The 25401-nt window shown below is 38.6% G+C and overlaps 1 pseudogene; it reads left to right on the top strand.

Moving 5' to 3' along the window:
* The first annotated feature begins 19697 nt into the window (after positions 1-19697).
* Positions 19698-25401, top strand: part of LOC132677527 (dolichyl-diphosphooligosaccharide--protein glycosyltransferase subunit KCP2 pseudogene) — a 94868-nt pseudogene continuing 89164 nt past the window's right edge.

Here is a 25401-nt window from a genome sequence, read left to right as displayed (position 1 = left end):
CCAGGCCTGAATTTTGTCTTCAGTCAACTGAAATCTACATGAGACTATAGGTATGAGTGGAAGAAGAAAGGTGGTGTAGCAGAAGTGGGAGCTCTGGATATTTAGACCAATTCCTCAGGCTAATTGTTCCTTCAGGGTCTGCTTAAGTCTATCTTGTATGTACCACTTTTATTTGTTAATGGAGTGTTGTTTATTCCCAATTTCATGGTTTGATGGGTCAGACAACACTAACTTATGAGGGGCAGCTTGGCACGTGGTTATTCATTCAGTCTCTTCTAGGGCCCAGTAGCAGATAAAGAGCTATTTCTCAGAATGATATTATATTAACTATCCACAGATGATGGTAGAGCTCCACTCCAAAATCCTCAGTGTCTGTGCTTTGATTCAACTAAGGGCCTACCAAAGACTCCAAGTAAGATCTCCATCTGCCAGTGACATTTCAAGCACCATTACATCTGCTGGATCATATGACAAGTGACAGAAGTTTCCAAAGAACAAGGTTCTCTTGTTCTGAGTACCCCTCAAAGCTAGCACCTTTTCGGGTTACTTGGTAAATGGCTAGAGCACGTGCCACTGAGGAATACATACATTGCCACCAGAATCTGAAAGGCCCATTAACAACTGTACCTCTTTTTTGGTGGTAGGAAGGCCAGGTGCAACAACGTCTTTTACACCTTAAAATACATTCTCACATACCAATATCACAGGACCCTTAGAAAAATTTCACTTAAGTGGAAGGCTTTTAAATTTGGTAGCATTTATATCCTACCCTCTAATATGCAAATGCCTTACCAATATATCTGGAGTAATTACTACTTCCTGATCACCAGGTCCAATCAGCGTATCATTGATGTAATGAACCACCAAGAGGTCTAAAGAAAAAGATGATCAAAGACCCTCCAGGCTAAGTTATGACATAGGGCTAATACCCTACACAGGGTGAGAACTTAAAGCAGAATAGAGAAAGTGTATCATTGGCCTATCCGAAAGCTAACTGCTTCTGGTGTTTTTTACTAATAGGTACAGAGTAAAATGCATTTGCCAAATCACTAGCTGCATATTAGGTACCAGGGAACATGCTCAAACAGTGAAATCACATCTATAACATTGGCTTAGTTTGGATCACCAACTAAAGTTTGTAACAATTCTGGCCTGCCATTCTCCAAGATCCATCTGTTTTCTTCACAAGTCAAATAGTAAAGTTGAGTAGGGACATGGTAGAAATCACCATCCTGCATCTTTCAAGTCCCTATAGTGGAACTTATCTCCAGAATGTGGTATTGCTTTTGGTTTGTTACTTTTTGTAGGTAAAAGCAATACTAGTTGCTTCCACTTGGCCTTTCCTACTATAAAAACCCTCACTCTATAGGTCAAGGAATAAGTGTGGGGATTTTGCCCATTGCTGAGTAGGTCTATTCCTGTTATGCATTCTAGAACTGAGAAAATAACCACAGGATGAGTTTGGGGCTCACTGGACCTACTCTGAGATGTATCTTAGCTAAAATACCATTATATTACTTCCATAAGCCCCTACTGTGACTGGTAGACCTATGGCTATTTCCCATGTGCATTGGAGAAAAAAAGACTTCTCAGGCATTATTAGACACTGGTTTTAAACTGACACACTAGTTCCTACCCAAAATTTCACTGTGGTCTATTTAGGGAATGCTATGGAAAAGATTAAAAGCATTCAATTTTGACAATGTAGCAAGGTGATTTCTCAAAGGGACCGAGACTCCCCCTGCATTCATGAAATTCTTGGTCTGTGAAGTGACTCAAGCTTGGAAATTGAGGGCCCATTACTTTTGTGTGTTTGAGATTCAAGTTAGACTTTACCCTTTAGTAGACCATCTACTTTTACAGAGCAAAAATTTACTAGACTGCCTGTTTCTTTTCTAGAGACATCATGATCAACTAATCAACATCACACATCTCTGCAAGCCAGACTATTCTGATTATTGTTTTGGCTCTACTGTCTATTATGGTAGCTATTCTCACCTTATATTTGGGGATTAAGTGTTGCCACTTAGTTTCTACCATCCCACAATCCCATTATCCCCATTGCATTTCAAGATACCAGTTGTATGGTAGCAGTTCCCACTGTAATTTGGTTTACAGAGCAGATTGACCACGGAGCTCTTCAACGATGCTCTCAAAATTGTGGTGAAATTGTGTCCTCTGGACCCTCTTGGGGTGAGTGAGAAGGTCCTACTTTATAAATCTAATATTCCATTTTCCCTAAGCCTTTGGATATCATCCTCTATAGTACACCAAGGCAATTCTGGCATTTCAACTTCATTTAGTAGAGGCCACCTTTCAGTCTGTGTTTCAGACAAAATGTTAGAACCTTTCTGGTCCCTTAGGCTAAAACACTGAATCCGAATTTAGGCTTAGCTCATATCAGTAGATTCAGCCTGATCTAACTTTATATTCTTTCCATCACCATCCCACAGTTGAGATCCATTCCTATATACTCCTTAGAGTAGAAATTGGGGAAAAAAATCATGCCGTTATGTTTCAGTGTAGTATACCTCCTCATGGCTCACATTTTCACCTTACTTTTTTGGAGTTTCTAAAACTTGGGTCTAGTTTGTTTCTAGATTTAGAAACCAAGGGAGGTAGCAGGACCAGGCCCTTAGGAGAATCAGCAGTGCCTATCAAGGCAAATATTTTAAGCAAAAAACCATTAACCTCCTCAGGCAAGGCAATTTCTACTGGCAAGAACAGTCAGCAAGATTTAGGGGTTTGATGTCCGCAGTTTCTTGGGATCTGCCCAAATGTCTCCATTCCAATGTTCAGGATCTCATTCCTTATCAATGTACTCACTTTAACAGAAGATATCATATTAGGTTGGGAATTCAATTTGTATTGAGATTCAGCCCTTCATAGGATGAGACTCTGGGTTTAGTTTTCAGAAGTTTTGGGCCTGCAGCTTCAGCAGATAAAGGTTTAAGGACAGGTATGAAAGTTTTCAGGGTTTTTATCCAGAGTTTTATCTGGGAATTTGAAGCCCTGAGCTCATTGTTTTCACTTTTCCAGGGCAGTCTGGAGCATCTAGCCAACCACAGTAACACTTCCTAATTTGACAAGAATGTGTTACAGTAGCAAATACGTGGTCATCCAGAATCTCACCTTCTATATGTATTTGGTTATTAGTATCCAACTATGCTGGCTTCCCATTGCAGAAGCTGGCCAGGCAAGTTCAAAATCCATAGGAAAGGCTTTCAGGAAGTACAGAAGGGAACTCAAGCGTAGTTGAAACTTCTGTTGATAAGTAGAATTACTTCAACAGAGAAGCCTCATGTCTGCTTTTAAGACCTTTTAAGTAACTGAATTAGGATCACTTAACATTGATGTTAAGGGACATTATCCTAAACAATGAATTAAGAACTTAATATCTATAAATTACCTTTCCAACAACACCTACATTAGTTTTTGAATAACTGAAGACCGTAGCCTAGCTAGGTTAGCATGTAAAAATTATCATCATAGAGGAGTAATAGAAAGGTGTTTTTTTTTTTTCAAAACCTCATTAATGAAATGCATTCATTTGTGTTTGCGTGAGTTGAAGGTCTATAATTTGTGGTATGACATGGAGTCAGATTGTAGAGGAGGAGAGGTAGAAAGGAAATAGAGAAATCAGTATACCACTTTGGGGGTTGGATCAGAAAGGAGGCAAAGAACAAGGGCTAGAGAACAGCAGGAGATCAAGGGTGGTACTCTAAGATCAGAGAGAGACAGGCTTACTTATGGGTTGAGAAAGAGCCAGTGGGAGTGGAGACCTGAAGAGAATGCATAACTGGTGAAGTCAAGTGTTAGGTGGGAGATGTTAAGAACACTAGAAAAGTTGGCCTTGATCCCAAGCTATCCTGAGATTAAAGGAAAAAAGAAAAGAATCAGATGTAGTTAAGTGTCATACAGGACAGAATGAAGGAGAAGGGATATGGAAATTGAACAGGAGACATGGCAAGTGGAGTTTTGAAGTTGTTGCAGAGGATGGACAAAGAAATAGATTATAGTCATTTGTAGTCAGTTTACTGAACTTGTCTGAACTCTGGAGCACAAAATAGGAAATTGTTGCTTTATTCCCTGACCTTAATCGTGCTGTGTTCAATCTCTTTCCATGGATGGTCCCAAAGTATTTGTAGTAACTGAAAGTGACTGGAGTCCCATCCTAAACTCGTAACAATTGGGTCAACTTAAGGTTAGGTTAGGGAAAGAGGTGATATGTAAGGACTCACCTCTGGTAGTGAGGTACTAAGTATGTTCACGTTTCTTCCCTCTTCTTGTTTTAGCTCAAGTGGAGAGTCAAGAGAAGTAGTTAAAGACGAAGAACTTAAGCCTTTTTGTTTGATTGGACCCATGGTAGCAATCCTTTGCAAGTATTCCCTCTGCCTTTCCTGGGAGAAGTATAGTCACCTGCCACAAATCAACTGACTTCAGAGCTAGAGCCACCAAATTTCCAGTCACGTTCTTGCTCCAAGTCATATTCTACTCTGCTCTTCCTCTAGAGTTAACCTTTCCTGCAAGGAATGGACAAGATATGAACTGGTCACATTGAACAGTGACAGGAGCTGACAGCTCTATTTGTTCCCCTTGTCCATCTCTCTAAACATCCCCTGGATTCCTCAACCAACCTCAGTTGTTACATTTTCACCAAAGTTTTGTGTAAAGAAAAACAAGCACTGAACAGTATCGCATTACCAACTCAGAACCAAATCTCAAGACAATAACACTGCACATGAATTGGATCAGGGTGATGTGAGGGCATGATGGCGGGAAGAAACAAACAAAAAAAATCTTTAACAAGGCTTCGCCTCTTTTTGGGGGAGGACACTTATTGTAGACATAAAAACGTAGGTTCAACTACCACATGATAAGAATAGAATGTATGACTACCAAAACTAGCAAAAGAAAATTTGACTTACCCAATGGGGAGCAAGAAGGAAATAAAACTGCAGTAAATGGAGTAAATTAGCTAAAATTACTCAACATAATAATATATGTAAATAGTTTGGTCAACCTTACTATAGCATATGCTGTTGGTACCCCATCCATGTCACCTCCCACTTGCCAATTCTGTATACATCAGTTTGCATGCCTTTACCTAAAGAGCTCTCAGGATCAAAGCAGTTGTGGCAGGCCAAAAATATCAAAATCAGCACCCCCTTCAAACAACCCCCAAACAATGAATGATGGGAAACAGTATATAAGAGATTTCAGATCCCTTGGTTCAAGTTGGGAGGATTCTGAGTCATGTGTGTCTATTCTGGAACCCAGAGCTTCCCCTGCAGAACTAAGCTTCAGTCATTCTCATGACAGCAAACTTGATAATGTACTCTATTTTTTTAAGTGAAGTATATACCAGTCATGGATGGGAGATTGAGACAGGGAAGAGAAGGTAGCCAACAAACCACTGGTACTTAAAAACTTGCCTCAGGTTCTATTTCTAGGGCTACCCAAACCAAGGCAATTAGTTCCAGAAATGATCTTAGAAAGGAGATATTTAAGAAAGGATTCCAAAATTAAATCATTTGTTAGCCAAATGGCAAAAAGGGCTCTTTTTGGTGGAAATCAGGGTGATAACCCTAGCACATTGTAGCAGCACAGTTACTACGAGATGCAATCGTGAATTTCGATGGAACATAGAACAATAGTTTAAGGCTAGGGCAGTATTCCTAGGTTTGGAATGTGGTAACTCTAGAACATGAAGAAGCCTATCAAAGCTTTAGGCTTCTTTCTCCACAGTAGGAGATGCAAGAAACAGCTATTTATGTTGAAAGGATATCCTGGAACACACCTGACTACCAGATCCCAAAAACTTCACTGAAGGAATAGGTCTCTAAATCTTCATAGGGTTTCTCTCTCATCATCTGCTGCACATGTGTTTTACCAAGGCCTCCAGAATCCTAACCACCTCTTGCTTGTCCTAGCTAATTATTCATGCGGTTATTGATGTAATAGATCAGTGTAATATTCTGTAGGATGACCAAGTGGTCCAAATCTCATCAGACCATATTATCAAACAGAGTTAACATAGCCCAGAGACAAAACTGTTCCTGAATATGGTTTTATATTGCATATGAATGCCAACTGTCTGATGTTTTTAATCAGAATAGAAAAAAAATGTATTTGCCAAATCAACAGCTGCATATCACACCCTTAAGTCTATATTAATCTTCTCTAGCAAAGATACTACATCTAGAACAGTGACTACAGTTGAGATTAGTACTTAACTGAGTTTACAATTGTCCACTATCATCCTGCAGGATTCATGTGAGCTCTGAAGGGGCCAGACTTGTGAATTAAATGGAGTTATGATGGGAACTACCAGCCCCACGTCATTTATAATCTTAACAGTGACACTTACATCACCATCCTTTCTCTGGAAAGAATTCCAGCTTCTTTAAGTTGACCTATAGGTGGAGAAAGCTAATAACTCAACATGGAGTGGGTGCTCCAAATGACAACTGAATTCTAGTATATGCAGAGACCAGAGACATGACTACCGGGCTGGTCCAGAGACAAAAATGACCCATAATAAATTCAACTTTGCCCAGGACTATATTCATAACCTGGCACTAATATGTCCCTACTGTAACAGAGGAGACATGATGACACTCTGGATCTCCATTGTCAATGGGTCTTAGCCAAAATAAGAATAAAGACTATTTCCCTGATACATTACATAGTATGTTTGAGAAGTATCAGCTAATGCATTTCCCTCTACCAGTACACCATCTTAATTCACCACCGGAAAAGCCATTTAACAATTGGAGCACTATCTTGTAGCATGGCTGTCTGTGCTCCATTCTACTAAAAATGGCCAACCTGAATAACCCAGCCTAAATCCAACCTGAGTACACCATATTATTGCCTGCTTTCTTGGACCACCCCTGGTGCCAACTGTCTTATGTTGGGTTCTCCGGACAGATGTTGAGTAAAACTTTTGTGTTTATTAATATGTAAGGGGGAGGTAGATAGAGTTGGTCAGAGGGAAAAGTCAAACTACAGTGGAGACCTGAAAAAAACTTCACCCAATTCTATAGGGAATTCTGGAGGATGTACAACTCATTAGAGTTGTCCCACAGTGGATGAAAATGGCTGGACTTGTATACTTCTACTCTAATCAATCATTTGATTGGAAGATCACATCTTTGAGCAAAGTGTCTCAGCAACTGAGGCAAATTTTGAAAGGGCAAATAGCTGGGGACTATACAGACAGCACTCCTAGTAGCCAGGAAAAATGATTCCTTAAAGGGGAATGTGGATATCCCATCAGAATCATCCTAACAAGGCATTAAGATTAGTACCACATAAGCATGAAAAACAATTGCCAAAATACTTCTGGTATTCCCACCTTACTTACTGTAGACTGAATACTGAGGAAATAGTCAAAAGGGTCAGATTTGGGTAAGCTAGAATGAATTTATTATATAATACCAGGGAATCCACCATACAATTATGTTCCCCAGGAAGGCCTGAAAGATACACCCTTCACTGAAGAATTGTGGCAGCAAGGGAAGCACAGAAGTCTTTGAGAAATATAGTGTTGGCTGTCCTTTGAAGGCCAAAATGTTGATGACAAAAGGGAGCACTACAGCATTGGGCTGTCATCAGAGGATAACATAGGGTCCTAGAACAGCAGCAGCCATAAGTCATCATTTAATTGGCAGAAGCAAGGTAGATGTAATCACTAGAAGAAGCAGAAGAGTTACAGTGATGATCAAGGCTCTGACCCACAGGATCTCTGTCAATGGTTAATAAACCACTGTGTTAATAAGGATGAAATACACAGTCAATGAGAGACTTGCTGGACTTATCAAAAATTATCTAGATCAGGGAAATAAAACACTCATGTCAGCTAATCTTGCCCATTTTCCAGACTCAAGGTAGGTATCAAACCCAGAGCCCATTAGTAATGTAACACCACGACTTGATAAAAAAATTGAAGGAATAGCTATATATTTGGTGTGGTGAGAAGTCCTTCTTAAAGGTACATAAAAACATTAACCAGCAGAAGCAGTAGCACCAGCATCTCCTAAGACTGCTACCTTAGATTCAAACTTTCTTTATTCGTGCCCTTCCCAAAGGGTACTTTTCCCTTCACCCTATGCCTTGGCCATGAACTTCTTGCCTGATGACTGTAACGATGAACTAGTTTGAAAAATGGAAAGCCAAGAATGGGCATATCATTCTCAAAGTATCAGTCTGTTATTTCTGAGATTTGATAATTATTAGGTTGCTGCCGGCAAGAAGTGAGATAGCATAAGAAAGAGGGCTACTGCTTAATGTATGCAGTGAAACTTTCCTCCCAGTTCAGTAGAATACTAAGTTAATTTCTAAAGGAAAATAGGTCAAGCTTCAGAAAACAACTTACATGGATCCTACTGGTAAAACAAGAACTTGAGAAACTGAAATGCATAACCAGAAAAGGGTTGTCAGCTAATGGTGTGGCAGTTATCCCAGTGCTGCAAAGAATTATGTTTTGAATGTGTTGGTGAATTCCAGTGTAGCAGCTGGGACCACCAATGGGAGGCTACTGCCTCTCCATCTACCTTCCTAGCACTGTATGTCCCAGTGTTCCCTTGCAGACCAACACTACCCAACCTACTGGCCTCAGCAAGCATTCCTCCAAAGTGACTGCTGGGGATAGGAATGGATGGGAGAAAATCCTAAACTATAGTGTATCTGCCATTCCTATAGCCAAGTATCTTAGCCGACTGTGCAGGGAGCAAAACCCGCCCTTCAAGTGGGCCTGAGCTTGTGGCCAAAGATAAATGCAGATAGCTAAGCTGTGTGCCAGCCTCACTCACTGGTGAGCCCATGGTGGCTGCAGCCAATCCTTTCAACAGTGTGGAGAGCAAACCCAGTCCAGTGTACCCACAACAGGCAAATCAAGTAATTGCAGCCACCAGGGCTGAGGGTCATCCCAAACCACCAGGATGTCCAAAGGAGTCGCAGCTCAACCACAACAGGAGGGTGCACAGGGACTATAAAGGAGACACCACTGGGCCACCTGGTTCTGGGGACCATGGGGAAGAATGTACTATAGACCCCACAGGACCTCTTCTACATAATGTCACTATTTTCAAGACCAAGAGACATAGCTGACCTACTGAATGCATACAAACAAATATATGGACAAAATGAGGTGACAGAAATAGGTCCCAAATGAAAGTACAAGACAAAATTAAGGTAAAAGCTAAATGAAATGAATATAAGCAAAATGCTTGCAAAGGAGTTCAAAGTAATAGTCATAAAGATACTCGCTGAACTTAAGAGTGGATGAACACAACCATAAGTTCAACGAAGAAAATATAAAGTAACCAATCAGAGCTGAAGAATTCAATAGGTGAAATGAAAAAAATACACTTAAGGGAATCATCAGATTAATGGGTGCAGAAGAATGGATCAGATATCTGGAAGGCAGGGTTATGGAAAGCAATAAGTTGAACAGTAAAGAGAATGAATAAAAAAGGAGAATAGGTTAAGGGAACTCTGTGTCATCATCAAGCATAATATTCACACTATAAAGATCCCAGAAGAAGAGAGAGAGAGAGGAGGGAAGAAAACTTGTTTGAAGAAATAGCAACTGAAAACGTCCTAATTTGGGGAAGGAAACATCCAGGTCCAGAAAGCAGAGATCACCCCTAACAAGATTAACCCAAAGAAATCCACACCAAGACACATAATTAAAATAGCAAAAAGTAATGATAGAGAACTTTAAAAGCAGCATGAGAAAACCATTACATACAAGGGAAATTCCATGAGGCTATCAGCTGATTTTTCAGAACTTTGCAGGCGAGAAGGGAATGGGGCATGATATATTTAAAGTGCTGAAAGGTAAAAACTTACAACCAAGAATGCTCTACCTGGCAAGGTTATCATTCAGAATTAAAGGTGAAATAAAGAGTTACCCAAAGTTAAAGGAGTTAAACCAGGTTTACAAGAAATTTTACAGCTAATTCCTTAAGTGGAAAGAAAAGACTATAACATAAAGTAATTACAAAAGGGAAAAAAAAGACTCACGAGTAACAGAAACCCTATGCTAAAGGTAATAGATCACATAAAGCTGATATAGAAGTTAAAACACAAAAGTAGTTAAAAAAAAATCAATCCTGTCTACAAAAACTAGTCAAAGGATACACAAAATAAAGATATGAAACGTGACATCATATAAATAAAACATGAAGACAGTAAAAATTTATTCCTTTTAGAATAGTTCAAAATTAAACCATCAAGTTAATATAGACTGCTACACACACGTTATATATGTATGTTATATATAAAGCCAATGGTAACCACAAGTCAAAAACTTTGATACACAAAAAGTAGAGAAAGGAATCCAAGCGTAACACTAAAAGTCATCAAACCACAGGAGAGGAAAAGGAGCGGAGAAAAGTACAAAAACTATAAAACAAGTAACAAAATGTCAATAAATACATATCAGTAATTAAGAAGGAGAAAGAAAGAAGAGTAGGACCACCCTAAGCTCACTTCATCCCACAAATACAACTAGGTAACTACAATCATCCTAGATACCCCAGAAATTGCCCTGAAGACAAACTGAACAAACTACACAGCTAAAGAGAGAGAAGAGGCCACATTCAAGAAGGTAGGAAGTACAAAGACATAGTTTAGGCAAGAAATAGATCCTGGTTGCTGCCAAGGGAAGGGAGCCATGGTTACCAGAGAAGGGTGAGAGAGAGGAGCATACAGGGAAAAGCACAAGTAGAGCATTTCCTCGTGCTGATTGGCTTGGAAAGTGAGAAGGGTTGAATTTCCTAAGTTCTTGCAGCCAGCAGGGCTTAAAGCCTAGAGTTTTAAAGGTCAGAAGGCTTGGCTGAGATAGAGCCTGCAGAGCTCTGTGCTGCTCTTAGAAGAAAGGCAAACAAACCAGGGGCACTCAGCATGGAAACAGTGATCTGAAGAATGCCCAGGGCACAAAGTGGGGAGAGGATTTGCTCTTCTCAGAGTATGTTCCTGAGAGGCAGTGTTCAAGACGACACCTCTCGAGCCAGGGTGGCTCAGTTGGTTAAGTGTCCGACTTCAGCTCAGGCCATGAACTCACGATTCGTGAGTTCGAGACCCATGTCAGGATGTGCTGCCAGCTTGGAACCTGGAGCCTGCTTCAGATTCTGTGTCTCCTTCTCTCTGTTCCTCCCTTGCTTGCACTCTGACACTCACTATCAAAAATAAAGATTAAAACAATATTAAAAAAAAAAAAAAGACACCTCTCTGGGAACAAAGCAGCTTGCCAGCACAATTTCCCTCTTTCATCCCTCAGCATAAACATTGAGCCACCTGTGGTAAGCAGCACAGTGGGAACCTGGCTGCCTAACTTGTTTACACCAAGCCCCCACCTGCTGCACTCTGGTGGAACTTCCCTTCTCAGTCATGCTTGCCTCAGTTCCAGCATAGCACACCCCTCCCCTCAAAGCTCAGCATAAACCTCTGACCATACCATGTCTCCCAAACAGAGAGTTCTAAAAGGCCTTAGTTCTGCAGGTCTCATTTCACCAGCAGACCAGAGCACATCTAGTTAAAAATCACCACATTCAGGCCAGCAACCAAACACTGTCCACAACAGGCAAGGAGAGCCTTTGCAGACAACTGGCCTGAAGGACGCCACAGCCAAAAAACAATAGCAGAGCACACCCAGCACACTGGAGGCACTCCCTGAAGTGCCAGGCCCTGGGCACTACATATGCTCTTCTTCATAAGGCCATTACTTTCAGGAGCAAGAGACATAACTAGCTTTTCTAATACAGGAGATAGAGATTTAGCCAAAATTAGGACAGAGGAATTTATCACCAATCAAAGACGAAAATAAGGGCACAGTCACAGAGATCTAAGCAAAACAGATGTAAGTAACATGCCTGATAGAGAATTTCAAGTAATGATCATAAGGATACTCACTGGGCTTGAGAAAAGAAGACATCTGGGAGAACTTTACCACAGAGATAAAAGAGTTAAAAAGAAACAGAGACAAAGAGTACAGTAAAAGAAATTAGAGGGGTTCCTGGGTGGCTCAGTTGGTTGAGCATCCGACCTCGGCTCAGGTCATGATCTCACAGCCTGTGAGTTCGAGCCCCGTGTCAGGCTCTGTGCTAACAGCTCAGAGCCTGGAGCCTGTTTCAGATTCTGTGTCTCCCTCTCTCTCTGCCCCTCCCCTGTTCACACTCTCTCTGTCTCAAAAACAAACATTTAAAAAATTTTTAAATAAAGAGATTAGAAACACACAATGCAATGAACAGCAGACTGAAAGAAGCAGAGGAACGAATTAATGACCTAGAACAAAGTAATGGAAAGCAATGAAGCTGAATAAAAGAAAGAAGAAGTATGCAACACAAAGACTTAGGGACCTCAGTGACTCCATCAAATGTAGTAACATTCATATTCTAGGATTTCCAGAAGAAGAGAGAAAAGAGGGAAGAAAATATATTGCAGGAAAATAATAGCTTGAAGCTATCCTAATCTGGGAAAGGAAACAGACATCTAGATCCAGGAGGCATAGAGAACTCCCATCAAAATCAACAATGCAGGCGAATACCAGGACATATTGTAATTAAATTTGCAAAAATATAGTGATAAAGAAAAAAATCTTTTAAGTGTCTATTTTGAGAGAGAAAGTACATGTGCATGGGGGAAGGGCAAAGAGAGAGGGAGAGAATCCCAAGCAGGCTCTGCACTGATAGTACAGAGCCCTACACCAGTCTTAATCTCACAAACCACAAGATCATGACCTAAGCCAAAATCAAGAATCAGACACTTAACTGACTCAGCCACCCAGGTACCCCTAATAAAGAAAATATCTTTAAAAAGGCAAGAAAAAAAAAGAAGTCTTTAATTTACAGGGGAAAACCTATAAGGCTAGCAGGAGATTTCTCAACAGAATCTTAGCAGGCCAGAAGAGAAGGGCTTGATATATTCAAAGTGCTGAATAGGAAAAATCTGCAGCCAAGAATACTCTATCCAGCAAGGTTATCATTCAGACTAGGAGGAGAGATCAAGAGTTTCTCAAAAAAATACAGGAGTTCATGACCACTAAACCAGCCCTGCAAGAAATATTAAAATGGACTCTGAGTTGAAAGGAAAGACCAAAAGTAACAGTATAAACACAAGAACACAAAAGGACTAAAAGTGAATATTTCTGTAACAAATCAGTCAAGGAACACATAAAAGATACAAAATATAATAACATATACCTAAAATGTGGGAAGGAAAAAAAGAATGGGTTCAAGTTTAAATGACCATCAACTGAATATAGACTGCTATTTGCAGAAGAGGGTATATACAAACATAATGGTAACCATATATCAAAAGCCACTAACATGTAAAGTATAAAGAGAAAGGAATCCAAATTTATCACTAAAGAAAATCAAAAATATGAAAGACAAGAAAGACTCAAAGAATCCAGAAACAGCCACAAAACAGGTAATAAAATGGCAATAAATACATACCAATAATTACTGTGTATGTAAATAGACTAAATACTCCCATCAATAGACATAGGGTGTTAGAATGGATTTAAAAAACAGGACTCATTTATATGCTGCTTACAAGAAACTCATTTTAGACCTAAAGTCATCTACATATTGATAGTGAGGGGATAAACATTTATCATGCAAACAGATGTCAAAAGAAAGGAGTAACAATACTTACATCAGACAAAATATACTTTAAAATCAAAATTGTAACAAGAGACAAAGAAGGGGACTATATAATAATAAAAGGGATATCTAACAGGAAGATATAACAACTGTAAATATTTATGCAACCACCATTGGAGGACCCAAATACATAAAACAATAAGAAATTAATAATACAATAACAGTAGGGGACTTTAACACTCCACTTACATCAATGGACAGATCATCTAAACAGAAAATCAACAGGGAAACAAGAGCTTTCAATGACATACTGCAGCAGGTGGACTTACCAGATAAATTCAGAACATTCCATCCTAGAACAGAATACCCATTCTTTTCAAGTGCACATGGAACATTCTCCAGAATAAATCATATATTAGGCTACAACAAATTTCAACAGTCTCAACAAATTTAAGAAGAGTGAAGTCATACCATGCATCATTTCTGACCACAACACCATGAAACTGGAAGTCAACCACGAGAAAAAAATCTAAAAAGACCACAAATAGATGGAGGTTAAATAACATACTACTAAACAATGAATGAGTTAACTGGGAAATAAAAGAAATTTAAAAAGTACATGGAAACAAATGAAAATGAAAACACAATGGTCAAAAACCTCTGGTATGCAGCAACCAACACTAGAGAGAAACAACCAACACTACAGAAATACAAATTGTAAGAGAATATTATGAAAAACTATATGCCAACAATTTGGACAACCTAGAAGAAATGGATAAAGTGCCAGAAACCTATAACTACCAAAACTGAAACAGAAAGAAATAGAAGAAATTTGAACAGACTGATTGCCAGCAAGGAAATTAAATTGGTAACCAAAAAATTCCCAAAAGCCTAGGACCAGATGGCTTCACAGGTGAATTCTACCAAACATTTAAAAAAGAATACCTATTCTTCTCAAACTATTCCAAAAAATAGAAAAGGAAGGAAAACTGTCAAATCATTTCATGAGGCCAGCATTACCCTGATATCAAAACCAGATAAAGACACCACTAAAAAACAACTATGGGCCAATATCCCTGATGAACATAGATTCAAAAATCCTCAACAAATTACTAGCAAACCAAATCCAACAATATATTTTTAAAAATCATTCACCACAATCAAGTAGGATTTATTCCTGGGTTGCAAGTGTGGTTCAATATTTGCAAATCAATGTGATACATCACATTAACAAGACAAAAGATAAAAATCCTATGACTATCTCAATACAGGAAAAGCATTTGACAAATACAACATCCATTCATGATAAAGAAGAAATAGATATCCATTTCTTCTCTCTACACTGTGACTTTAGAGGGAAAATACCTTAATATGGTAAAGGTCATACACAGGAAACCCACAAGTAACATCATACTCAATAAAGAAAAATCTCAAAGCTTTTCCTCTAAGATTAGGAACAAACCAAGTGTGTCTACCATCACCACTTCTACTTAACACAGTACTGGAAGCCCTAGTTGCATCAATCAGACAAGAAAAAGTAAAAGTCATCCAAATTGGTAAGAAAGAAGTAAAATTGTCATTATTTGTAGATGGCACAATACTACATATAGAAAACCCAAAAGATTCCACCAAAAAACTCTTAGAACTAATAAATGACTTTGGTAAAGTCACAGGATACAAATTAATATACAGAACTCTGTTGCCTTTGTTTATACTAGTAACAAATTAGAAGAGAAATTAAGAAAACAATCTCATTTATACTGTGCCAAAAATGCTTAGAAATAAATTTAACCAAAGAAGCAAAAAACCTACAGTCTGAAAACTATAAAACATTGGAAGAAATTGAAGATACAAATGAAAACATTTCATACTCATGGATTAAAGAAATATTTTTCTAGAAATATCTTCTCAGGCAAGAAAAACAAAAGCAAAAATAAACTATTGGGATTCCACCAAAATAAAAGTCGTCTCCACATTTGAGGATGCCCTCAAGATAAAAAGGCAACTTAAAGAGAAGATAGGTGCCAATGACATATTTGATAAGAGGTTAATATCCAAAATACATAAAGACTTATACAACTCAACAAAAAAGGCAAACTAATTTAAAAATGAGCAGAGGACCTAAATATACATTTTTCCTCAAAGACATACAGAACATACATGAAAAGGTGTTCAACATCACAAATCGGGGAAATGCAAACCAAAGTCACAATGAGATATCACCTCACACCTGTCAGAATGGTTAGTGTCAACAAGACAAGAAAAAGCAAGTATTAGCAAGGATGTGAAGCAAAGGGAACCCTTGTGCATGGTAGACGGAAATGTAAATTAATGCAACCACTGAGGAAAAGAATATAGAGGTTCCTCAAAAAGTTAGAAATACTGTGCAGTCTAATAATTCCACTAGCAAGTATCTACCCAAAGAAAATAAAACATTATTTTGAAAAGGTATATGCATCACTATGTTTATTGAAGCTTTATAATAGCCAAGATATGGAAGCGACTCAAATGTCCATCAATAGATAAACCAGTAAAAATGTGGTATATGTACACAATGGAATATTAGTCATAAAAAATGAAATCTTGCCATTAGTAAAAATGTGAATGGATCTAGAGGCTATTAGACCAAGTAATGTAAGTCAGAGAAAGATAAATAGCATGATTTTACTCAGTGGAATCTAAAAAATAAAATAAATGAACAAACAAACAGGCTTATAAACAGAACAAACTGGCAGCTGCCAGAGGGAAAGTGGGTGAGGGGAGGAGCAAAATAGGGGAGGGGAATTAAAAAATACAAATTTATAGTTATGAAGTCACAGAGATGAAAAATACTGCATAGGGAATATAGTCAATAATATCGCACTAATGTGACTACATTGTGGTAAGAATTTATAGAATTGTCATATCACTAGGTTGTACACATGAAACTAATATTGTATGTCAACCATACTTCAATAATAAAGTAAAAGAAAAAGATCATGGTAGATGACATAGCAACTCCTTCTGGCCAGTAGATGACTGTCATGATGGCATATCACTTTGAAAATAGGGCTAACCCTTTGACTACACTCGTAAAGACCTAATTGTATTACATTTGTGCTTGAATTACCTGGAGCCTTTTCTGTTTACTTACCATCCTGTAAATCAATCACTCTTGGTTTCATTTTGACAAGATTTAATGCAACAACTAATACATACTGGCACAAAAAGGTGAGATTGATCAGACCTCTTAGGTATTTATACTGAGAAATACCAAGAGAAGGTAAATACTTGAAAGGTCATGAGGTATAGCTATATATAGCAGGGGTTGGCAAATTCATGCCCATGGACTAGATCCAATCTACCTCCAGTTTAAGTTTTATTGGAATATAGCCACACCCATTTGTTTGTGTATTGTCTATGGCTACTTCCACTAAAACAGCAAAATTGAGTAGTTAAGACAAAGATTATATGGCCTGCAAGGCCTTAAGTATTTACCCTTGGCCCTTTCAGAAAAAGATTGCCAACCCCCAGGCCATAGAGTGATGATAGGCTCCTAATTTCCATTCTTAGTTCTTATGGCTATGCCCCTATTCACACATGGAGTCCATAATTTGAAGTTACTCTACTAAGTCTGTGCCTTGCAACATAAAGAGGCCAAAAGCAAGATTCATGAAAGCAGGAGGTTACTCTTATTAGAGAGACCAAAAGCTCTGATTACTCACTAGCCTGCACTAGCCTTGCCCAAAATAAAAGCAAAGTGAAATCAAGCTCGGATCAGGCATGTCAAATCACACTGTCAGATTAATTCCAAAGCAAAAGTTCCTCACAATTCAGGGATTCCTTGTATTTATTCACTGTCCTTTTAGACACCAAGTATATATCTGCCATCAACATTTGAACATTACAATCAGAAAAGACCAACTTTTTATTGCCAAATGGAATTCATGATCAAGAGAATCAGTATTCTCACATCTGTTAAGCAATAACATCCCAATCAAAAGCAGAGAAACTTGGTGTTTGAATTTGTTAACTTGTCAAAAAAGCTATGCAAGAAAATGAGTAAGTGCATTTAGCCATTTTGAAATACTAAAAACATAGCTCACAAAAATCAATTACTACCTTTTCCAATTCCCAAAAGTTCAAGAACTTTTGTTGGGAACTAGTGTCTAAAGTTCAAGGACTTCTATAACAGAAATTCTATCCAGACTTCTGAGGTCACTACAAACCTAGGGTTGAAAGTAACCCTCTCTTGATTTGAGGATTCCCTAAATTACCACCAGCCAAGAAACATCCATAGAACTCCCCTTTCACAAAGCAGAAGGCTTATAAATGCCAAGATTCATTTTTGCACAATTTTCATTTCATTTCTGTGAGAAACATTCCCTTTTCCAATGTCAGATCAGTTTCTCATGTTATTCCACCTATGCCACTTTCTCATGTCACCCTTATTTTATAATATATTGCCTATTTCCTTCTGGAAATCACATTTCTCTAAATTCGGGCAGGTTTGTGTTAGGGTTTGGAATTCTACCCTAATTACTAAGCTAATAAGGTGGCCTGTTACTATTTCATGAATGCTTATGGGAGACAGAAGACTCCTAGATGAGAAACCATGGATATTATACTAATGGCAAAACAAGCAACATGAGCATTTTGGTTTCATGTCTCTATGCCTCCCTGAGCCTCATGACAAAGATATGGCAGAATCTAGGTAGATGTCACAGTGGGTTTGCATTGCAGCCAAGAAACACTTAACCTGGGAAACTCACCATTTTATAGAAGCAGTAAATAAACCTGTTATTTTTCCCTGGAGGGAGAACGTTATCTCATCCTTCAGAGTTGCTAGCTGAAAACACAACCCTGAGAATTGGCCCAGGTCATGAATGATCAGGGCCTTGCATTCTTAGAATACCCAAGAAACATGTATAGGAACACCCAAGGCCCATAACTGATTGGCAATGAGCTTTGAAAGATAACTGCTTCCCCCAACAGTTTGCATCCAGTTGATCTGTCTGGCATATATAATACAGAGTCCACATGGAAAAGTTCATTCCTGATGCATCAAGCTAAGAAGAGATAACTGGAAAACTTCCTAAAGTTTGCTCAACAACAAGGTTTCTGACATTTTTGTGCTGATGAGGAATAATTTAAAATTCTCTTCCCTCCACGTTTTTTGCCCTGGGGTTTTTGGTAGTGATTGTCCACTATTGAACAACAACATAGCATTCACTGAAATTTGACCCAACTAAAGCAGATTAATTCCTGCAGCCAGTTTTGAGTGTCACAGTATATTAAGGCAGTTCTTTCGGGGGGGGGGGGGGGGGGGGGGGATGATTTTCCAAGTAATCTCTATAGAATTTGTGACCTTAAAGAGCTAACATTAGAGATCTTTATTCTCATACTGCTTTTTCTCACTGCTTATCCTAATTCATTAGGCTTTACTATAGTCAATGTGCCTTCTATCCTAGTGACATCTTCAGAGATGGAAAATAAGCAGTCATTTGCCTTGCTATAGTTGTATTATTCTCAAATGTTATGCTAATATAATTGTGCCTACTTATAATATTTAATATGAAAGTAAAATGAGTTTTTCTTTGTTAGAATGTGCTAACATTGAGAAGACCTTTCAAGTTTGTTTTTGTTTGTGAGAAGTGGCCCAGAACAACAACTGTGGCCACTATTGTACATTTTACCTAAAACTTGCCCCATGAGCTTTTGAGACAGAAGTTACATTTCACAGAGACCAGATTGATACACTTCCCAAATTTGCTCAGTCCTACCTGCCTCTTGGTGGTTGGCTGCATGGTCAATAGAGAGCCCCAACTGTCACCATCATCTCATCTCCAGCTTTATCAGCTGTCTATGATTCCCCTAGGTAGAAGGCTGGACTCTGACCCTGTGGCCATAGCACCTGCCATGGCAGGAGTCACAGGGATCCAAGCCCAACCTGAGAAGACTCGGAGGATACAGCTTCACTTACCAGTTGTGGACTTGGCAGAACACCATGCACCATGGAGAAGGGGATCTGGCTTATACAGGCAGCTGCTGGAAAAGCTAAGTGACAACCCGAAAGTGCAGAGGATTTGATGCCAATAGGAAATGAGAGATACTCGGAAGCCAGCAGAGTATCACCCTTCATTCCTCCGGACCAGAAACCGCCATACTTTGGAAACAGACACTGTGGTAGATATGGAGATTCTCCATCCAGACCCCCCTTCAAGGAAGGGTTTGATTTGAAGCTGGGGAAGTACTATTGGCAGGCAGCCCCTAAGGGACAGTGGGAGAGAACTGATTTGCCTAAGCCACACCCTCCCAGGGCAGTCTGTCTACTCGTTGAGGCCTGATATAGGACACCAATGAGCAACTTTAACTCCAGAGCACCTCCACCCTGTTGGTCAAGGCTTTGGCCTACATCACATTTCCGTTTTTTTTTGTTTTTTTTTTTTAACATTTATTTATTTTTGAGACAGAGAGAGACAGAGCATGAACGGGGGAGGGTCAGAGAGAGAGGGAGACACAGAATCTGAAACAGGCTCCAGGCTCTGAGCAGTCAGCACAGAGCCCGACGTGGGGCTCGAACCCACCGACAGTGAGATCGTGACCTGACCCGAAGTCGGACACTTAACCGACTGAGCCACCCAGGCACCCTGTCACATTTCCGTTTCTAACTAGCCCTGCTTCCTTTCCCTTTCACAGGTGGACATCCTTTGAACCCCAAAGTCCATCTAAGCAATGACTTCAAGAGAATCCAAGCTATGAGAGAGATCCCGTGTGATCAATGAGAACATGACCAGTTTGGTAACATGGCACCTTTTTGCTTTTTCTGAAACTCAGGGAAACCAGAGTTAGATGAAAGAAGCAGAACAGAAAGCACAAAATGCAATGTTAAGTTGACCCTTGAGATTTCTAAGAATTCTTGTCAGAGAATTAAGAGAACACCAGGCCTGGATTCTTTAAATGCTTGTATTTGATATTCAAATGTGATACTTGATGATTTAAGTATGTCACTTTTAAAGTAAAAAGATGGAAAAATAAATAGCAAGGTATCAACAAGATAGCTAGTATACAGTTAAAAATCAAGACAAGGTCAATACTTGATCTAAGATCATTACCTAATTTTAAAGAGTTTCAATTCAACAGAAATAAATTTTAAGGTTGTTAGATTCATAGAGGCTTAGGTTTACAACTTAGTTTAATTGAAAAATTAAGGAGAAATTGAGCAGTCCACCATAACAATCAGAATTTCTTTTAACTCTGTGCTTACCATAAATGTAGTCACCATCTGTCAAACAACATTACAATTTTATTGACTATATCCTCTATGCTGTACTTTTCATTGGAAATTTTAAATATACTCCAATCCACGAAATGTTTGTGTTTTCATTCAGCCTGCATTACACAAGCAGCTATGTGTATTCTTACAAAGCTATGATCAACTCGAGTCACCTAACACGTTGTATATGGTTCCTTCTTCTCCTTCCTTAATTTAATCCCCTCATTCTTGCTGCCCTCAAGTCACACACATCTTCCCCCAGTAAACAATGTGCCTAAGTTTTGACTCATGATCTATTTTCTAGGGAACATAGGTAAAGAATCTCAGAAAGACAAAAGTTCCTTTTCTAAGCAATGGCAAAAAAGATGTACTAATAATCTGTAAAAGTTCACCTGCCCAGTGCATCCAGTAATCAATATATCAAGTTCTACTGGGTGTCAGGCAAGTGTGATTGTAGGCGCTGAGAGATACAGCAATAAACACTAAGTCCCTACCCTCATGGAGTTTGTACTCTGAGGGAGACAATCAGGTAGGGATAAGTACTATAGGGGGGAAAAAAACAGGATATAAAGTGAAGGGTGTGATGGGGAACGAAGTAGTTTTATGTTTATTTTAATTGCCAATGAAAATGCACAGTTGTGATTCACTGTAGTCTGGCATTAACTGATATTACTGAATGATTACATTTTGCAATATTTGCTGTCATTTTCCACTTGCCCTTATTTTACTTGGCTCAAAAGTAGCTTTTGTGCACACATCTGGTTGTTTGTATAGTTCGTGTCTGGATTTAGCTTTGAACCAAAAGTTGGTGGCTTTTACCACTATTCTTTCATTATAGAATGCCAGTGACAGAATACACATGCTGTGGTATGAGAAAGTGAGTGGTTTGAGACTATCAGGTGTTTAAGATCTTCCACCATGTAAGAGACCTGCCTCACTTTGGGACCTATTTTGTTCAACCATAGGGTTGAGAGAACCTCCAATTAATTGAAGGAATCTAGCAAGTTTTGGTCTATAAAAGCTGTAATTTTTCCACCATTTTTCCTTTAAAAGCGTGTCCACCTTTGAGAAGTGAACATACAGTCAACCCTTGAGCAATATGGGTTTGAACGGTGCAGGTCCACTTATACGTGAAGTTTTTTAGTCAACACAATACAGTATTTCAAATGTATTTTCTATTATTTTCTTAGTAATATTCTTTTCTCTAGCTTACTTTAAGCATACAGTATATTATATAACATATAAAATATGTGTTGAGTGTTATTAGTAAGGCTTCCAGTCAATAGTAGGCTATTAGTAGTTAAGTTTTGGGGGAGTTTAACATAGGCAGTGATCATCCATATCCCCCCACATTGTTCAAGGGTCAAATGTAGTTCATCAGATTTGAAGTGCTATCTCATACATACATTCTTCTGCTCCTTGTAACTATTGTGTAGATTAGGTATAATGCCTGCTTTTTTAGGAAAGAAAAATCCCTCAAAGTCAGAACAGTTAAATAAAGGCGAGATCTCAACTCAGATCCATTTACATCCAAATATTTACCACATCCATGGTTCCAAACTGAAATTACAGTTATAAAAAATTTCTGAATTGTTCTACCTTTAGTTTCCCTAGTTTACTTAACAGTTTTTATAAATTTCAAAACTGGTTGCTTATATTACCCTATCTGGGTAATTGACTCAATTAGGTAGATAATCATTTTCATTTCTACCACGAGATTATAAGAGTTAGCAGTTTAAGGCTTTTGGACATTTAGGCAGGATGCCCAAACAAGTCTAACTTCACACATAAGACTGAACTTGTTTTAACAACATTAGAGCTCCTGATTAACTCTGAAGGGCTAGATCTGGACAGATGGAACCAAGATCTTCTCTTATAGAAGTAGCTGCTCCAGTAAGATAAACTTTTCTTGTTTTTAGAGTGTTTGTACAGGAAAGGAAAATCTGTATGAAACCAGAAAAGATCCCAAATAGTCAAAGAGATGCTTAAAAAGAAAACCAAAACTGGAGGCATCACAGTTCCGGACTTCAGGCTGTATTACAAAGCTGTAGTCATCAAGACAGTATGGTACTGGAACAAAAACAAACATTTAAATGGAACAGGATAAAGAACCCAAAAATGTACCCACGAATGTATGGCCAATTAATCTCTGACAAAGCAGGAAAGAATATCTAATGGGAAAAAAACAGTCTCTTCAGCAAATGGTGTTGGGAAAACTGGACAGCAACATGCAGAAAAATGAACCTGGACCACTTATACCATATACAAAAATAAACTCATAATGGATGAAAGACCTAAAGACAAGACAGGAAACCATCAAAATCCTAGAGGAGGAAATAGGTAACAACCTCTTTGACCTTGGCCTCAGCAACTTATTAGACATGTCTCTGGAAGCAAGGGAAACAAAAGCAAAAATGAACTAATGGGACCTCATCAAGATAAAATGCTTCTGCACAACAATCAACAAAATGAAAAGGTAACCAGTGGAATGGGAAAACATATTTGCAAATGATGTATCAGATAAAGGGTGAGTTTCCAAAATCCATAAAGAACAACACCTCAAAAAACAAATAATCCAGTGAAGAAATGGGCAAAAGACATGAACAGACTTTTCCAGAGAAGACATCCAGATGGCTGACAGACACATGAAAAGATGCTCAACATTGCTTATCATCAAGGAAATACAAATCAAAACCACAATGAGATGTCACCTCACACCTGTCAGAATGGCTAAAATTAACGTAGGCAATGAGAGATGTTGGCAAAGATGCAGAGAAAGAGGAACCCTTTTGTGCTGTTGGTGGGAACGGCAACTGGTGCAGCTACTCTGAAAAACAGAATGAAGTTTCCTCAAAAAAATTAAAAATAGAACTACCCTATGACCCAGCAATTGCACTACTAGGCATTTATTCAAAGGATACAGGAGCATTGATTCAAAGGGGCACATGCACCCCAATATTTATAGCAGCACTATCAACAATAGCTAAAATATCAAATGCCCATAAATTGATGAGTGGATAAAGATGTGGTATGTATGTATGTATATATATACATACATATATATACATATATATGTGTGTATATATACATACACACACACACACACACACACAATGGAATATTACTCAGTGATCAAAAAGAATGAAATTTTGCCATTTGCAACAATGTGGATGGAACTAGAATATATTATGCTAAGCAAAGTAAGTCCAAGAAAGACAAATACCATATGACTTCACTCATATGTGGAATTTAAGAAACACAATAAATGAACATAGGGGAAGGGAAGGAAAAAGAAGAAAAACAGAGGGAGGCAGGAACACCTGGGTGGCTCAGCTGGTTAAGCATCCGACTTCAGCTCAGATCATGATCTCACAGTTTGTGAGTTCAAGCCCCACATCAGGCTCTGTGATGACACTTTGGAACCTAGAGTCTGCTTCAGATTCTTTGTTTCCCTCTCTCTATTCCCCTCCCCACTCATGTACACTCACTCTCTCAAAAATAAACATTAAAAAAAAAAAAAAAAAAAAACAGAAGGAGGCAAACCCTAAGAGACTCTTAAAGACAGAACAAACAGGGTTGCTGGAGAGGTGTTGGGTGGAGGGATGGGCTAAATGGGTGATGGGCATTAAGGAGGGCACTTGGGATGAGCACTGGGTGTTATATGTAAGTGATGAATAAGTGATGAATCACTAACTTCTACTCCTGAAACAAAGAAGTTGAAACTTTCAAGAACAAAAAAAAGAGACAAAAAAAAAAAAAAAGGAAAACTTCAAATTGCACCAGAAATTTTTATACAGATGTGAACCACGTGTGCCAACAGACTAAACAGTAGTTTTGACCAATGAGCTTTACCAAGGACCATACTATTTTCTATCACACATTATCAACTCTATAGAACACACCATGGGAAAGTTACTAAACCCCTGATATCAGGTTCTGTTTTGGGGGAATCCAAAATGAGACACATAAGTTTGTATGTACTGATAGAGAAATATCTATACAATGTTAAAAAGAATTATAAGTTATTTTTGGTGAGCTAAGGTATGAAACAGTGTATCTTGATTCTGTTTTGTGGGAATACAGCTGACCCAGCCTCTGCTGCCACCTCTAAAACACATTTTCTCTAGACCATCACTATCTGTCCTCAACTCAGTGGCATAAGAATGTACAATTATTAACTCTCAGTATCAATGAATGCTACCTCTTCTGGACCAAAACCCTCTATCCACTGAAAAGTAGGTGTGCTTAGATTTTGCTGTGCCTTTTAGAACATTTACCAAGGTCCCCAAAAGCTGTAACATTTTAGGAAGCCATAGCGGTTTATCAGCTGATCTTCAGAATGCCTATGGGACAGTTCCCTTAGAAGTACACAAGGAATTGCAGGCCAGAAGTTTCTAAATGAAAATCACAATTACAACTAGCAAGTGGGAGTAGTTGAGACTTGAATGCAAGTCTAAATACAACTAATAATTTTTAAATTTCATCTGATTATTTTTATTGTGCCTACAAAACTATTTAAAACAACATGTG

This window comes from Panthera onca, chromosome B1, assembly GCF_046562875.1.
Source record: "Panthera onca isolate mPanOnc1 chromosome B1, mPanOnc1 haplotype 2, whole genome shotgun sequence".
Taxonomy (NCBI): domain Eukaryota; kingdom Metazoa; phylum Chordata; class Mammalia; order Carnivora; family Felidae; genus Panthera; species Panthera onca.
The sequence above is the reverse complement of the archived record's forward strand: the minus strand, read 5'-3'. Positions and strand labels throughout refer to the sequence as shown.